Source organism: Protomyctophum parallelum (genome assembly GCF_964188405.1).
Source record: "Protomyctophum parallelum genome assembly, chromosome: 15".
Taxonomy (NCBI): Eukaryota; Metazoa; Chordata; class Actinopteri; order Myctophiformes; family Myctophidae; genus Protomyctophum; species Protomyctophum parallelum.
In genome coordinates, this window is record NC_139710.1 from 51,103,494 (window position 1) to 51,108,493 (window position 5,000).

The 5,000-nt window shown below is 49.5% G+C and overlaps 1 protein-coding gene across 2 annotated transcripts in view; it reads right to left on the bottom strand.

Annotated features, from left to right (window-relative positions):
- slc18a1 (solute carrier family 18 member A1) overlaps window positions 1–5,000 on the bottom strand; it is a 42,199-nt gene that overhangs the window by 35,760 nt on the left and 1,439 nt on the right. The gene's annotated exons all lie outside the window — the stretch shown is intronic.

The following is a 5,000-nucleotide window of genomic DNA, read 5'->3' on the forward strand; positions in this document are numbered from 1 at the left end:
GTGCTTCCATTGACAATGAATGGTAGGTAGACTGTATCTTTGCATCGTCATGTCGCTGTGCTTCCATTGACAATGAATGGTAGACTGTATCTTTGCATCGTCATGTCGCTGTGCTTCCATTGACAATGAATGGTAGACTGTATCTTTGCATCGTCATGTCGCTGTGCTTCCATTGACAATGAATGGTAGGTAGACTGTATCTTTGTATCTTCATGTCGCTGTGCTTCCATTGACAATGAATGGTAGACTGTATCTTTGCATCTTCATGTCGCTGTGCTTCCATTGACAATGAATGGTAGTCTGTATCTTTGCATCTTCATGTCGCTGTGCTTCCATTGACAATGAATGGTAGACTGCATCTTTTACATCAGCCCGTGTGAACACACCATAACAACGGTAAGCCATTCACGCTCATGATGTTAAACCGTTGCCTCCAGTCAGTGCATCCATATAAGGGCATATCTGCGTGACCGCCCGACACAATTTTACCTTTATATACAGTAGATTGTTTCACAAAGAACATTGAATTGCCTATTTGTTGAAATGTGATATAAAATTGCATTGCTTTGCCTTACATTAACTATTCAGACATAATGACCCCTGGCCCTAGTGGATTCTTAAAAAAAACCGGCCTCCTGGTGGCGCTATAACAGAGGTTCTGCTCTGGCCATCCAGGGAGTGTGTTACTTTGCACAGTTTCACTGCGATCAAACCGTGCTGGCACCTTTGGCCACAGACGGAACCAAGGACGGACGGACACAAGGACGGATGGACACAAGGACGGACAAGGTACAAAACATAGTCTTGGCCATGCCTTTCCGCCTGGCGGAGACACTCATTTGACTGAGGACACACTGAAACCCCCTCCAGCACCCTGAGGACACACTGAAACCCCCTCCAGCACCCTGAGGACACACTGAAACCCCCTCCAGCACCCTGAGGACACACTGAAACCCCCTCCAGCACCCTGAGGACACACTGAAACCCCCTCCAGACTGAGGACACACTGAAACCCCCTCCAGCACCCTGAGGACACACTGAAACCCCCTCCAGACTGAGGACACACTGAAACCCCCTCCAGCACCCTGAGGACACACTGAAACCCCCTCCAGCACCCTGAGGACACACTGAGGACACACTGAAACCCCCTCCAGCACCCTGAGGACACACTGAAACCCCCTCCAGCACCCTGAGGACACACTGAAACCCCCTCCAGCACCCTGAGGACACACTGAAACCCCCTCCAGCACCCTGAGGACACACTGAAACCCCCTCCAGCACCCTGAGGACACACTGAAACCCCCTCCAGCACCCTGAGGACACACTGAAACCCCCTCCAGCACCCTGAGGACACACTGAAACCCCCTCCAGACTGAGGACACACTGAAACCCCCTCCAGCACCCTGAGGACACACTGAAACCCCCTCCAGCACCCTGAGGACACACTGAGGACACACTGAAACCCCCTCCAGCACCCTGAGGACACACTGAAACCCCCTCCAGCACCCTGAGGACACACTGAGGACACACTGAAACCCCCTCCAGCACCCTGAGGACACACTGAAACCCCCTCCAGCACCCTGAGGACACACTGAGGACACACTGAAACCCCCTCCAGCACCCTGAGGACACACTGAAACCCCCTCCAGCACCCTGAGGACACACTGAAACCCCCTCCAGCACCCTGAGGACACCCTGAGGACACACTGAAACCCCCTCCAGCACCCTGAGGACACACTGAAACCCCCTCCAGCACCCTGAGGACACACTGAAACCCCCTCCAGCACCCTGAGGACACACTGAAACCCCCTCCAGCACCCTGAGGACACACTGAAACCCCCTCCAGCACCCTGAGGACACACTGAAACCCCCTCCAGCACCCTGAGGACACACTGAAACCCCCTCCAGCACCCTGAGGACACACTGAAACCCCCTCCAGACTGAGGACACACTGAAACCCCCTCCAGCACCCTGAGGACACACTGAAACCCCCTCCAGCACCCTGAGGACACACTGAGGACACACTGAAACCCCCTCCAGCACCCCTGGGAGTCACATTGAGGACACACTGAAACCCCCTCCAGCACCCCTGGGAGTCACATTGAGGACACACTGAAACCCCCTCCAGCACCCCTGGGAGTCACCCTGAGGACACACTGAAACCCCCTCCAGCACCCCTGGGAGTCCCGGCAGGGAAATTGAGTTGGAGAGGCCAAAAGAAGACCCAAATACTAATCGATGAACGGTGACAGTGATTTGGCATCTAATTCAGCTTGGGAAAGTCGCGCGTCCACATTTTATATATATGCCTATATTAAAATATATAATTATAATCATATCATATAAATTGATAACCTGACGCTGCCAGATCCAAGAAGCTTGCTACACAAATTTGTTTCACAGCTTATTGGGATCTGGGATCGCGGAAGCAAATTCGATGACGGGCTGTTCCTTTTTTTCAAGATACTTGGTAGATGATTGGATGGGACCGTCTGTCTATCACCGTGTGGGCGTGCAAACACAACCAATCATATTGTCGTGTCTATATAGCTTCACGTCCGGTTTCGCACATATCCCGCCCTTAGCTCACGCTGATTGGTCCGGTACGGAACGGATTTTTGTCAGCTCAACTGCCTGAGAGATCCCAGATCCCAATAAGCTGTGAAACAAATTTGTGTAGCAAGCTTCTTGGATCTGGCAGCGTCAGGTTAATAAATTGATGCCCTATACTTCATCATATAAGAGTGTAGCACAAAAGTAGTGAAAAAGGCAGATCTACAAACTCATAATGCATCGCATGCGACGTGTTATGAGCTTGTAGATCACTATTTTACCTTAGAGACTACTGACTGACTGACTGACTGACTGGATATCTGACTGACTGACTGACTGACTGACTGGATATCTATCTGACTGACTGACTGACTGGATATCTGACTGACTGACTGGATATCTGACTGACTGACTGACTGACTGACTGACTGGATATCTGACTGACTGACTGACTGACTGACTGACTGGATATCTGACTGACTGACTGACTGACTGACTGACTGACTGACTGACTGACTGACTGGATATCTGACTGACTGACTGACTGACTGACTGACTGACTGACTGACTGACTGACTGGATATCTGACTGACTGACTGACTGGATATCTGACTGACTGACTGACTGACTGGATATCTGACTGACTGACTGACTGACTGACTGACTGGATATCTGACTGACTGACTGACTGACTGACTGACTGACTGGATATCTGACTGACTGACTGACTGACTGACTGGATATCTGACTGACTGACTGACTGACTGACTGGATATCTGACTGACTGACTGACTGACTGACTGGATATCTGACTGACTGACTGACTGACTGACTGACTGACTGACTGACTGACTGACTGACTGACTGACTGACTGACTGACTGACTGGATATCTGACTGACTGACTGACTGACTGACTGGATATCTGACTGACTGACTGACTGGATATCTGACTGACTGACTGACTGGATATCTGACTGACTGGATATCTGACTGACTGACTGACTGACTGACTGACTGACTGACTGACTGACTGGATATCTGACTGACTGACTGACTGGATATCTGACTGACTGACTGACTGACTGACTGACTGGATATCTGACTGACTGACTGACTGACTGGATATCTGACTGACTGACTGACTGGATATCTGACTGACTGACTGACTGGATATCTGACTGACTGGATATCTGACTGACTGACTGACTGACTGACTGACTGGATATCTGACTGACTGACTGACTGACTGACTGGATATCTGACTGACTGACTGACTGACTGGATATCTGACTGACTGACTGACTGACTGACTGGATATCTGACTGACTGACTGACTGACTGACTGGATATCTGACTGACTGACTGACTGACTGACTGACTGACTGGATATCTGACTGACTGACTGACTGACTGACTGACTGACTGGATATCTGACTGACTGACTGACTGACTGGATATCTGACTGACTGACTGAATGGATATCTGACTGACTGACTGACTGGATATCTGACTGACTGGATATCTGACTGACTGACTGACTGACTGACTGGATATCTGACTGACTGACTGACTGACTGACTGACTGGATATCTGACTGACTGACTGACTGACTGGATATCTGACTGACTGACTGACTGACTGACTGACTGACTGGATATCTGACTGACTGACTGACTGACTGACTGGATATCTATCTGACTGACTGACTGACTGACTGACTGACTGACTGACTGGATATCTGACTGACTGACTGACTGACTGACTGACTGACTGACTGACTGACTGGATATCTGACTGACTGACTGACTGACTGACTGACTGGATATCTGACTGACTGGATATCTGACTGACTGACCGACTGACTGACTGACTGACTGACTGGCTGACTGACTGACTGACTGGCTGACTGACTGACTGGATATCTGACTGACTGACTGACTGGCTGACTGACTGACTGGCTGACTGACTGACTGGCTGGCTGGCTCAATATGTGAGTGTTTGCTTGTCCTACTGGCGTACAGAGCTCCTGTTCTTATTAGTGAATCCATTGTGCTGGTTGATTGTTTTAGCTGCTCTCCTAACAGGTTTATCTCCACAAAATCGACTGTACATCACTGACACACACGCTGCTCTGCTCGTCTGTGTGTCTGTCTATCTGTGTGTCTGTGTGTCTGTCTATCTGTGTGTCTGTGTGTCTGTCTATCTGCCTCCCCTTTCTCATTTCCGTCACAACCCCCCCCCGCCCCCCCCCCCCTGTCTCATTCACTCCACTTTACACGTGTGCTTTCTCGATCTATTCTTCCTCTCTTTCTCTATTGTTCCCGCAGGGTTTATGATTATGTGTTTCTATCAGTCACTAAAGGGTTCATGTGTTTCTATCAGTCAATAAAGCGGCACCATGTAACTTTTTTCTAATGAATGATGAAAATGTAATTTAGAATAATC